Source organism: Hyla sarda, chromosome 2 (genome assembly GCF_029499605.1).
Source record: "Hyla sarda isolate aHylSar1 chromosome 2, aHylSar1.hap1, whole genome shotgun sequence".
Taxonomy (NCBI): domain Eukaryota; kingdom Metazoa; phylum Chordata; class Amphibia; order Anura; family Hylidae; genus Hyla; species Hyla sarda.
In genome coordinates, this window is record NC_079190.1 from 512,629,729 (window position 1) to 512,642,377 (window position 12,649).

The 12,649-nt window shown below is 45.9% G+C and overlaps 1 protein-coding gene across 9 annotated transcripts in view; it reads left to right on the top strand.

Annotated features, from left to right (window-relative positions):
• The window catches only part of ZBTB20 (zinc finger and BTB domain containing 20), a 980,340-nt gene that overhangs the window by 835,010 nt on the left and 132,681 nt on the right, over positions 1-12,649 (top strand). For all 9 annotated transcript variants that reach the window (XM_056559924.1, XM_056559920.1, XM_056559918.1 and 6 more), the window contains one exon: positions 2,155-2,275. The gene's annotated coding sequence lies outside the window, so the exon portion shown is untranslated. The remainder of the gene's footprint in view (positions 1-2,154; positions 2,276-12,649) is intronic.

The window sequence follows — 12,649 nt, forward strand, 5'->3', positions numbered from 1 at the left end:
GAGAGCTCATACACAGCCCTGTCTATATAAGGTCTCACAGCTGACAATGTATATCAGAGCAAACATTAAGACACGAGGGGGAAAGAACTGTATCTAGAGCTCAGAGACAGGATTATGTGAAGGTCAGAGCTGGAGAAGGGGATAGAAACATCTCTGCTGCACTGAACGTTCCCAAGAGCTCAGTGGTCTCCATAATTCTTACATGGAAGAAGAATGAACAACCAGGACTCTTCTTAGAGCTGACGCCCCATTAGACTAAGTAATTGGGGGAGATGGGCTTAGTAAGAGAGGAGACCGAGAACCCAATGGGCACTCTGGCTGAGCTCCAAAGATCCCAGTACCATCCCTACAGTGATCATGGTGGGGGCAGCATCATGTCTGGAGGAAACCAGGCACTGCCCATCATCTGCCCAATACCATCCCTATAGTGATCATGGTGGGGGCAGCATCATGTCTGGGGGAAACCAGGTACTGCCCATCACCTGCCCAATACCATCCCTACAGTGATCATGGTGGGGGCAGCATCATGTCTGGGGGAAACCAGGTACTGCCCATCACCTGCCCAATACCATCCCTACAGTGATAATGGTGGGGGCAGCATCATGTCTGGAGGAAACCAGGCACTGCCCATCACCTGCCCAATACCATCCCTACAGTGATCATGGTGGGGGCAGCATCATGTCTGGGGGATACCAGGTACTGCCCATCACCTGCCCAATACCATCCCTACAGTGATCATGGTGGGGGCAGCATCATGTCTGGGGGAAACAGGCACTGCCCATTACCTGCCCAATACCATCCCTACAGTGATCATGGTGGGGGCAGCATCATGTCTGGAGGAAACCAGGCAATGCCCATCACCTGCCCAATACCATCCCTACAGTGATCATGGTGGGGGCAGCATCATGTCTGGGGGAAACCAGGCACTGCCCATCACCTGCCCAATACCATCCCTACAGTGGTCATGGTGGGGGCAGCATCATGTCTGGGGGAAACCAGGCACTGCCCATCACCTGCCCAATACCATCCCTACAGTGATCATGGTGGGGGCAGCATCATGTCTGGGGGAAACCAGGCACTGCCCATCACCTGCCCAATACCATCCCTACAGTGATCATGGTGGGGGCAGCATCATGTCTGGGGGAAACCAGGCACTGCCCATCACCTGCCCAATACCATCCTTACAGTGATCATGGTGGGGGCAGCATCATGTCTGGAGGAAACCAGGCACTGCCCATCACCTGACCAATACCATCCCTACAGTGATCATGGTGGGGGCAGCATCATGTCTGGGGGAAACAGGCACTGCCCATCACCTGCCCAATACCATCCCTACAGTGATCATGGTGGGGGCAGCATCATGTCTGGGGGAAACCAGGCACTGCCCATCACCTGCCCAATACCATCCCTACAGTGATCATGGTGGGGGCAGCATCATGTCTGGGGGAAACCAGGCACTGCCCATCACCTGCCCAATACCTTCCCTACAGTGATCATGGTGGGGGCAGCATCATGTCTGGGGGAAACCAGGCACTTCCCCTCACCTGCCCAATACCATCCCTACAGTGATCATGGTGGGGGCAGCATCATGTCTGGAGGAAACCAGGCACTGCCCATCACCTGCCCAATACCATCCCTACAGTGATCATGGTGGGGGCAGCATCATGTCTGGGGGAAACCAGGCACTGCCCATCACCTGCCCAATACCATCCCTAGAGTGATCATGGTGGGGGCAGCATCATGTCTGGGGGGAACCAGGTACTGCCCATCACCTGCCCAATACCATCCCTACAGTGATCATGGTGGGGGCAGCATCATGTATAGAGGAAACCAGGCACTGCCCATCACCTGCCCGATACCATCCCTACAGTGATCATGGTGGGGGCAGCATCATGTATAGAGGAAACCAGGCACTGCCCATCACCTGCCCAATACCATCCCTACAGTGATCATGGTGGGGGCAGCATCATGTCTGGGGGGAAACCAGTCACTGCCCATTACCTGCCCATTACCATCCCTACAGTGATCATGGTGGGGGTATGAGGGTATGAATACTTATGTCACATGTTTTACTAATGGGTATGAATACTTATGTCTTCACCAGCTGTCTGTACTGTGTAATGTTTTCTGATCTCTTTTGTCTTCTTCCCATAGGTGACTGCTGGATAAAACAGGGAGGATTCTGGGATATCGCCCATGTGTATGAGACCCTTCAGGAGAGGAGGAATGAGAACCGGCCGTAGACCCAGACGACCAGATCTGTCGCACTAAAGAGGTAACCGCGCCGCTGCGGCCAAACCACATGGGAAAGGTCATCCCACAACTACAACCCCCAACATGCACTGACCTCTGCAGGTGTTCAAGGCATGATGGGAGTTGTTGTTGTTTTGCAACAGTTGAAGAGCCACAGGCTGGGGTAGATGATTGTTTACCCAACCAGGGTGCCTCCAGCTGTTGCAAAACTACAACTCTCAGTATGCCCAGACAGCATCACTTCTCACTTGTAATCTGCAGGTTCAGTTCCTGTATTTCTATATACTGCACAGTATCACTTCTCTTGTTATGTACACTAGATGTAATTCTCAGGATTCATTCATATTCTACATGTCTGTATACTGCACAGTATCACTTCTCTTGTTATGTACACTAGATGTAATCCTCAGGATTCATTCATATTCTACATGTCTGTATACTGCACAGTATCACTTCTCTTGTTATGTATACTAGATGTAATCCTCAGGATTCATTCATATTCTACATGTCTGTATACTGCACAGTATCACTTCTCTCGTTTGAAACACTAAGTGTAATTCTCTGGAAAACGTTTTATGTTTGTATATTGCACAGTACCACTTCTCTTCTTATACTAGGTGTCATCCTCAAGATCATTTTATATTCATTATGTCTGTATACTGCACAGTACCACTTCTCTTGTCTCGATGCTCCCTGATGAAGCCCTATAATATGGGGGGGGGGCATGTCGGGATATGACAGGAATTCGTTCTGGGGCTACAGTATTGCACTGGTGGGGGGAAGGCAGTATAAGATACTGGTCCTTTTGTTTTGTTGTCCCCTGATGAACCCTGCAATTAAATGGTGGAAGAAACATGCTGGGATATGGAGTGATATGACAGGAATTTTTTTGTGGGGAGGGGCTGTATGAAATGATGACCCTGTTGACTTATTGTCCCCTGATGTCTCCTGTTATTAAACTGGGGTAGGGGGGGGGGAAACATGTTGGGATATGGAGTGATATGACAGGAATTTGTTCTGGATTTACAATATTGCACTGCAGGGGGGCAGTATGAAATTATAGTCCTGTTGTTTTTTGTCCCCTGATGAATCCTGCTATTAAATGAGGAGAAGAAACACGTCGGGATATAAAGTGATATGAAAGGAATTATGACAGGCAGTATAAAATGATGGTCCTGTTGTTTTTTTTGTCCCCTGATGAATCCTGCTATTTAATGAAGAGAAGAAACACGTCGGGATATAAAGTGATATGAAAGGAATTATAAAAGGCAGTATAAACTGATGGTTCTGTGTTTTTTTGTCCCCTGATGAATCCTGCTATTTAATGAGGAGAAGAAACATATCGGGATATGAAGTGATATGACTGAAATTTGTATTGGGGGTCACATTTTTTTCTTTTTGAGGGATTTTTTGGATTATATAGTTTTTAAATGTAAATTGTGAAGTTTATGGAACTTTCATCATCATTACGACACAGGTGCACCACAGTCAGGTGGCAGCTCTGCTCCACGCATTGCATCATGGGATATAACGATAATCTGGAAAAATAAGAAAATTATAGAACGTATACATCACTCAATACTCATCAGGCTAGGTACCAATTTAAAGAGCCTAGGACAGATAGCAAGTACCCAGCTTTCCCGAGTTTTCACCCAGCTTTACTCGGCTTTACAATGACACTTATTTTTTGCAATGGTAAAGTCACATATTCCCATATGGATTGCTAACAGGAGCCTGGTAAAGCTGAGTGAGTGAGCTTCTTTAAAATGGCTGATCCCAGGTGCCACAATAGGAATCTTTATCGGAATCTGGAACATATTATGGCAAAACCAAGTCTTATTGTAAAGCCCGGGAAAGCTGGGTGACAGCACATACAGCAGCCATTAAAAAGGAGCTGACTCACTCAGCTTTACCAGCCTTCTATTAGTTTTGCAATGTACCTGATTGTCCTATGAATTCTTAACAGGAGTCTGGGAGAGCTCAGTGAGTCAGTTACGTCATAAAAGCCACCCTATGTGTTGTCACCCAGCTTTCCCATGCTTCACAATGGGAATCTATATTGAAGTTAGGGGCATACTATTGCAATACTGAATCTCATTGTGAATCCTGGGAAAGCTGGGTGACAACACATAGGGTGGCAGTTATAAATTAGCTGGCTCACTCAGCTTTCCCAGGCTCCTGTTAGGAATCCATATGGGAATCATTGCAAAACTAACTGGAAAAGTAAAGTGAGTCAGCTCATTTTTTAATAGACTCCCCTAAGTGTAGTCACTCAGCTTTCCCAGGCTTCACAATCAGACTTTAGAATCTATGTGAGAATTAGGGATATGCCATTGTAAAACTAAGTCTCATTGTGATGCCCAGGAAAGCTGAGTGACAAGACATTGGGTGGCCTCATCTTTTGGAGGCTCCTATTAGGAATCCATATGCTAATCGGGTGTATTGTAACACAAACATAAGCCTAGGAAAGCTGAGTGACAACTCATAGGGCAACCATTATAAAGGAGCTGACTCACTCAGCTTTCCCATGCTTCTGTTACGAGTCCATATGAGAATCAGGGACTTACATAACTAGCAGGAGGCTGGTTAAGCTGAGTGAGTCAGCTTCTTTATAATGGCAGCCTCTACGCATTGCCACCCAGCTTTCCCAGGAACAGATAATAACCAAATAAAAGCTTTTTACCGATGAGGACAACTTGTATTTACAGGGGATTTTAATGTAATAAAAAACCTAATGGAATGTGCATCCGCCGCGGCCACATCGTATCGAGTGTCCGAGGCCTCTGATTGTTTACGTTTATTTTGGATCCACTGTCTGTGAATTATTTGTCCTCAGAGAACCTCTCCTCCCCCCTCCCCCCCTCCGTCGCCGCCGGCTGACTGCGCTCGGATCCTTTTACCGGCGGAGATCAGGTTCTGAAATAAAAAAAGCTTGGTTTTGCACCAAAAAGCCTCTCAGTAGATATCAGGGGGGATGTAAGATAAGACTATCAGATGCGGGGAAGAGAACGCGCCGCCGCCGCCACCACCGCCACCGCCAGGTAAAAGATAGTGACCGATTCCGGACAACCGACTCCCACGCTGCCTGGGGCCTTAAGGTGGCGGCGCAGATCTACAGTTATGGAGACGCTTTTACCTCGAACCGCATCGGCTCTTTTTCTAGCACTGCCAAAAATTCGGGGCAGCGTGCCAGATACCCCGGCGGAGGGAGAGCGCGGACCATAAGATTGTGACGATCGGATAATTATGGTTTATGAATTTCAGCTTTAATCCACAGTTCACCGAGTCCTGATTAAATATCGGTTAAACACAATTAAAGTTTGTGTTGTGTTTCCTGCTCTTGATCAGAATAATTAGGGACTCCGACGCTCATGTCACTAGTCACAGGCGCAAAAATTTTTATTTCCTCCTCCCCCCACCCCCTTCGTGATTGAATATGTTTCTTTAAAAGCAGTTTTACAGCACCAGCTGTTGCTATTATTCCGCATTTCGCTGCTATTATCACTCACATTATATCCTGATGGCCGGAACCTCGTACCATAAATGTCGCCAAAGTGCGCAGGGATAACCGGTACTGGTGTAGCTCAACCCCTTTGTGAAGTATTCCATGCCCCTCCTGCCTTACCATTCATACTGCCATCACTAGCGCTGTATAGACTCAATAGAGCAGTGTTTCCCAACCAGGGTGCCTCCAGCTGTTGCTGTTATTCTGTATTTTACTAATATTATCGCTCACATTATGCCGGTATATTCGGTACTGGTGAAGCTTGACCCCATCCTCATGTATTCCATGCCCTCTCCTACCTCATTACTCATGCTGCCATCACTAGAGCTGTTTTAAATCTGTAGAACAGTGTTTCCCAACCTGGGTGCCTCCAGCTGTTGTTATTTTTTTGCATCTCTTGATAGCCTGAACTTCGTGCCATAACTGCCACCAGAGAGCATGTATAACCGTTACTGGTGTTGCTCGACCGATCCTGGTGTTCCATGCCCCCCCCCCCCCCCCTACCTTACCATTCATACTGCCATCACTAGCGCTGTATAGAATCAACAGAGCAGTGTTTCCCAAGCAGGGTGCCTCCAGCTGTTGCTGTTATTCTGTATCTTACTAACATTATCGCTCACTTTATGCCGGTATATTCGGTACTGATGAAGCTTGACCCCATCCTCATGTATTCCATGCCCTCTCCTACCTCACCACTCATGCTGCCATCACTAGAGCTGTAGAACAGTGTTTCCCAACCTGGGTGCCTGCAGCTGTTGCTATTTTTCTTCATCTCTAGATAGCCTGAACGTCGCGCCATAACTGCCACCAGAGAGCAGTGTATAACAGTTACTGGTGTAGTTTGACCGATCCTGGTGTTCCATGCCCCCCATCCCTACCTTACCATTCATACTGCCATCCCTAGTGCTGTATAGAATCTATAGAGCAGTGTTTCCCAACCAGGGTGCCTCCAGCTGTTGCTGTTATTCTGTATCTTACTAATATTATCGCTCACATTATGTCGGTATATTCGGTACTGGTGAAGCTTGACCCCATCCTCATGTATTCCATGCCCTCTCCTACCTCACCACTCATGCTGCCATCACTAGAGCTGTTTTAAATCTGTAGAACAGTGTTTCCCAACCTGGGTGCCTCCAGCTGTTGCTATTTTTCTGTATCTCTTGATAGCCTGAATTTCGCGCTATAACTGCCACCAGAGAGCAGCGTATAACCGTTACTGGTGTAGCTCGGCCGATCCTGGTGTTCCATGCCCCCCCATGCCATCACTGATGCTTTATAGAATCCATAGAGCAATGTGTCCCAACTAGGGTGCCTCCAGCTGTTGCAAAACTACAACTCCCAGCATGCCCGGACAGCCAACGGCTGTCTGGGCATGCAGGGAGTTGTAGTTTTGCAACAGCTGGGGGCCACAGTTTGTTCAGCCAATGACTCCCTACCCCTAAACAGAACTTGACCACTAGTTGGCCACTAGATTTCTTACTTCTCTGTTGTTAGGGGTAATCTGTCTCTAGTAACAGAAGTAGGGGGTGGGGCTTAGCAGGTGCTATGTGCAGGAACAAGAGAGAGAGAAAATAGAGCAACCTTCTGTTGTAATTCCATATACCGAAGTGCGCAGAGTAGAGATGAAGGGACACAGTGCCTTCTCCATCCTACAGAGGAGACTTAATGTTCATGAAAGGTAAATCAAGGCTTCCCTTTGAACCGGTATTGATGTAGCTGGACACCATTGTAAAAGTATTACCGCCCCTGCCCCCCACCTCAGCACTCATGCTGCCATTAATAGCACTGTATAGAATCTATAGATTATTTAACTGTCCCTTGTGTTGGGACTTTGTATACTGATAGCTTTACCTACGTGAAGTGTGCAGAGTGGAGATGAAGTGCGTGCAGCCTGGTGCTTCTGCCACTTCATTCTAACATGCTGAGGCTTTCTACATCCTCTAGAGGATTCTTACTGTCCATGAAAGGTAGATCAGGGCTTCCTTCTTATCTCAGCAGGAGGAGCAGTTCAGTGTCTAGTGTAACTCTTTCCTTGCTGTGCTGCTTCTCCCTACACATAATATCGATGGTACTATACTGTGGAAATCATCCCTTGGCACAGTGCAGCCTGTTCAGTCCAGTTAACTAACCAGTAATATGTTATGATATAGTAGCACAGAGTAGGTGTTCTGCTATGCTGTGATTAGCCAGAAAAGTAAGGGAAAGGAAGTTCCTGTGTGAATACTACTGGCACAACCCAATCCTACTCTGCACAGACCATACACTATGAACCGCATAGACCATATACTATAATCTGCCCAGATCATACACTATGTAGTTAGGGAAAGGAAGAAGAAAGTAATTAGTAAGGGAGAAGTAAGGAAAAGGAAATCCCTGTGTGAATAATACTGGCAAAAAACAACCCAACTATGGTTCCACCCCCTGAAATGGAGAGAATAGGAAATAGGTGAGCACCATAAGCGGACACTCAGGGGCTCAATAGTGGAAATGAGAGTCCAAAAATCACATTGTCACCACTCTGAATGGTTAATTGAACAAAACCAGACAGGTTCTGGCCTAGTAAGTGATATGAGTCTAGTGGGAGATACAAAAGGTTGTGAAAAAGACAAGAATGAGCACTGAAAAGAGTGACCTGGGGTTGTGAAGAGCCGATGTCAGGAACCTCTTGTCTTCTCAGCAGTCAGTGTGTGTCCTGCGCGACCGCAGCAGCCGCCTCCTCTGAATGATGACAGGAGAAGTCGCCAGCACCCACCCAGATGGCTGCGACCTGCTGCCCCGGGGCCTTTTGTGCTGGTCTCACAGATGTTGCCCTTTTTACTTGGAGGAGACAGGTGGCTTTGTCTCCAGAACAGCGTGTAGTGTGTGAGGGGGCAGGTTCTGGCTTCATCAGGGGAAAACAAGCTGTGTACAATGTATCAGTCTGGAGTCCAAGATGTTTAGCTCACAGAGCATTGTCTAGACTGGATACAATTGTATCACTTCTTAGCTGAGAGCAGGACTAGCTATGTACAATGTATCAGTCTGGAGTCCAGGTTGTTTAGCTCACAGAGCATTGTCTAGACTGGATACAATTGTATCACTTCTCAGCGGAGAGCAGGACTAGATATGTACAATGTATCAGTCTGGAGTCCAGGATGTTTAGCTCACAGAGCATTGTCTAGACTGGATACAATTGTATCACTTCTTAGCTGAGAGCAGGACTAGCTATGTACAATGTATCAGTCTGGAGTCCAGGATGTTTAGCTCACAGAGCATTGTCTAGACTGGATACAATTGTATCACTTCTCAGCTGAGAGTAGGACTAGCTATGTACAATGTATCAGTCTGGAGTCCAGGATGTTTAGCTCACAGAGCATTGTCTAGACTGGATACAATTGTATCACTTCTCAGCTGAGAGCAGGACTAGCTATGTACAATGTATCAGTCTGGAGTCCAGGATGTTTAGCTCACAGAGCATTGTCTAGACTGGATACAATTGTATCACTTCTCAGCGGAGAGCAGGACTAGATATGTACAATGTATCAGTCTGGAGTCCAGGATGTTTAGCTCACAGAGCATTGTCTAGACTGGATACAATTGTATCACTTCTCAGCTGAGAGCAGGACTAGCTATGTACAATGTATCAGTCTGGAGTCCAGGATGTTTAGCTCACAGAGCATTGTCTAGACTGGATACAATTGTATCACTTCTCAGCTGAGAGCAGGACTAGCTATGTACAATGTATCAGTCTGGAGTCCAGGATGTTTAGCTCACAGAGCATTGTCTAGACTGGATACAATTGTATCACTTCTCAGCTGAGAGCAGGACTAGCTATATACAATGTATCAGTCTGGAGTCCAGGATGTTTAGCTCACAGAGCATTGTCTAGACTGGATACAATTGTATCACTTCTCAGTAGAGGGCAGGACTAGCTATGTACAATGTATCAGCCTGGGGTCCAGGATGTTTAGCTCACAGAGCATTGTCTAGACTGGATACAACCAAAATGTTCTTCTTAACTGAGAGCAAAGAATTATCTTGAAATAATGAGAAATAGAATCACAAAATCTATTACAAAGTTGTAGAACTTTATTTATTAATATAAAACTGTAAAACCGGACTGGGCAGGAGGGAGGGTGTCGCCCTTGGATTTGAACCCTGGACCCCAGAATTAACCCCTGAGCCTCTGATATTTGTGAAGGCAGGAAGCAATGAGAATGTCACCACTACCCGAGCCTAACCTTAGTTCTGCCGGTCCAGGGGCCCCATATGCGTCTGGTTCCAGTCTCAGCTGCGCCGCAATTAAATATAAAAAAATACAACTATAATTTAAGAACATTTTCTTAGAATGTGGTCACCTGGTTGTGTTGTATCTGTAATACCTGGTGAGGACAGAGAGGCGAGGGGTCTGCAGCGGATTCCCCCCAGCAGCACGTGGTCTACAATGTCCTCATCCCACCCCGCATGCCGCTCACCAGTCTTCAGGTGGATTGATGGGGATGTGGCGGGTGATCACTGCAGCTGGCGGTGGTGACAGCGCTGATGAATGAGGATACCTGGCGCTGAGGATGTTCTGATGCTGAAACAGATTACATCCCTCCACCGAGAACAGTAAACAACAAGTCACAAATCAGCGCCACGGCCCCTGTGGATCCCCATCGTCCGCCATCAGAGCGCCTGAAACATCTGCACGCTGTATTATGTGACTGCGCTCATCTGCTGCCCAGTAATGACATCTCCCTATACTGTGTCACCGGGGGAGGAGGGATATGGAAAAGCCTATTCCAGTATTTTAAATAAAACTATCACCCAAGTTATATAAATTACCATTGTAGAGTTATAACTAATTGTACTGGCTTCAGCATGATTCATCCCCGACAGGAAATTGTGTGGTCCTCTCATTGTCAATGTGGTGTTGTCTCAGCAGCTCCCTGGCCTCTCCCTCTCTCCGGACAGGAAAAGTTGTGTAGTCCTCTCATTGTCAATGTGGTGTTGTCTCAGCAGCTCCCTGGCCTCTCCCTCTCTCCAGACATGAAAAGTTGTGTAGTCCTCTCATTGTCAATGTGGTGTTGTCTCAGCAGCTCCCCGGCCTCTCCCTCTCTCCGGACAGGAAAAGTTGTGTAGTCCTCTCATTGTCAATGTGGTGTTGTCTCAGCAGCTCCCCAGCCTCTCCCTCTCTCCAGACAGGAAGTTGTGTAGTCCTCTCATTGTCAGTGTGGTGTTGTCTCAGGAGGCGTGGCTGAGTCTTGTCTCTGAGCCCTAGCCCCGCCCCCTGAGGTCATCACCTTTAAAAAAAAAAAAAAAAATATATATATATATATATATATATATATATATATATATAGAAGAAAATGGACTGTGATCTGGTTGGGGCGCTGGTACCATGCACTTTTGGTGAAGGAGTGCTGCATTGACTTTGAGTAATTATATATATATATATATATATATATATATATATATATATATATATATTATTATTATTATATATATTATATATATATATATATATATATATATATATATATATATATATATATATATATCTTTATTGGTATATTTAGAGAAGAATGAAGTGCGGTTACAGCGTTCTGCCTTGTGCTGAGCAATGCCACAGGCAGAGGAGCAGACAGGGAATGAATACAGCAGATGCTGTAAATCATTGAGAATATGGGCGCTAATTATTTGTATACTACTGCTGTTACCCCTCTAGTTACTTCTGGTCTAAGATACCATCATATTATCATAGTCCATAGCCCAGCAGTAAGAGGCTTTACAAGACTAACATGGATTGCCCAGGATAAAAAAAAAAAAAAAAAAGAATGGCTGTTTTTATCCAGGTGCAATACCAAACACAACCTATGGGCAGAAGTGGCACCGTTTCCAGAAATAAAGCTCTCTCTAATTCTGGTCAACCCCTTTAAGTAGCAAAAGAAAGGGTAGTAACACTGTGATAACTCGGTTTAAATTAGACAAGACTGTTTCCATTCACTGACAGCAAGCAGAGATCTTGACTGATAGAAAGATGCAGAAGAGTTTTATTGTCCATTTTCAAATGGGTTAGTAAGACCAAGATGCTTTCATCCAGAAACAGCTCCACCCTTGTCCTCAGGTTGGGCATGGTAGTGCAGCTCTGTTCCATTAAAGTGAATGGAGCCGAGCTGTAATACCACACACCGCCCGAGGACAGTGGTGGCGCTGTTTCTGATTTGATTCCCTATAATTGTCAAGATCTCTGCTTGCTGTCAGGGAAAGGAAACAGTCTCATCATAGTGTATCAGTCTAGTCGAGTGTTTCCCAACCAGGGTGCCCCCAGCTGTTGCAAAACTACAACTCCCAGCATGCCCGGACAGCCGTTGGCTGTCCGGGCATGCTGGAAGTTGTAGTTTTGCAACAGCTGGAGGCACCCTGGTTGAAAAACACTTGGACTAGACTGATGCACTATAATAACTCACTTATCTCCTAATAGTTGTTACAATGTATCAGTCTGGAGTTCCCAGGATTCTCTGGATTGGATACAAATGTATCAGTCTCTGATTGTGAGGCCTATTGGGGGTAAAGTGTTGGATTTACTGACAACAAGCAGAGATCTTGGAATTTAGATTAAAGGGGTATTCCAGGCCAAAACTTTTTTTATATATATCAACTGGCTCCGGAAAGTTAAACAGATTTGTAAATTACTTCTATTAAAAAATCTTAATCCTTCCTATAGTTATTAGCTTCTGAAGTTTTCTGTCTAACTGCTCAATGATGATGTCACGTCCCGGGAGCTGTGCAGTTCCTATGGGGATATTTTCCCATCATGCACAGCTCCCGGGACGTGACATCATCATTGAGCAGTTAGACAGAAAACTTCAGAAGCTAATAACTATTGGAAGGATTAAGATTTTTTAATAGAAGTAATTTACAAATCTG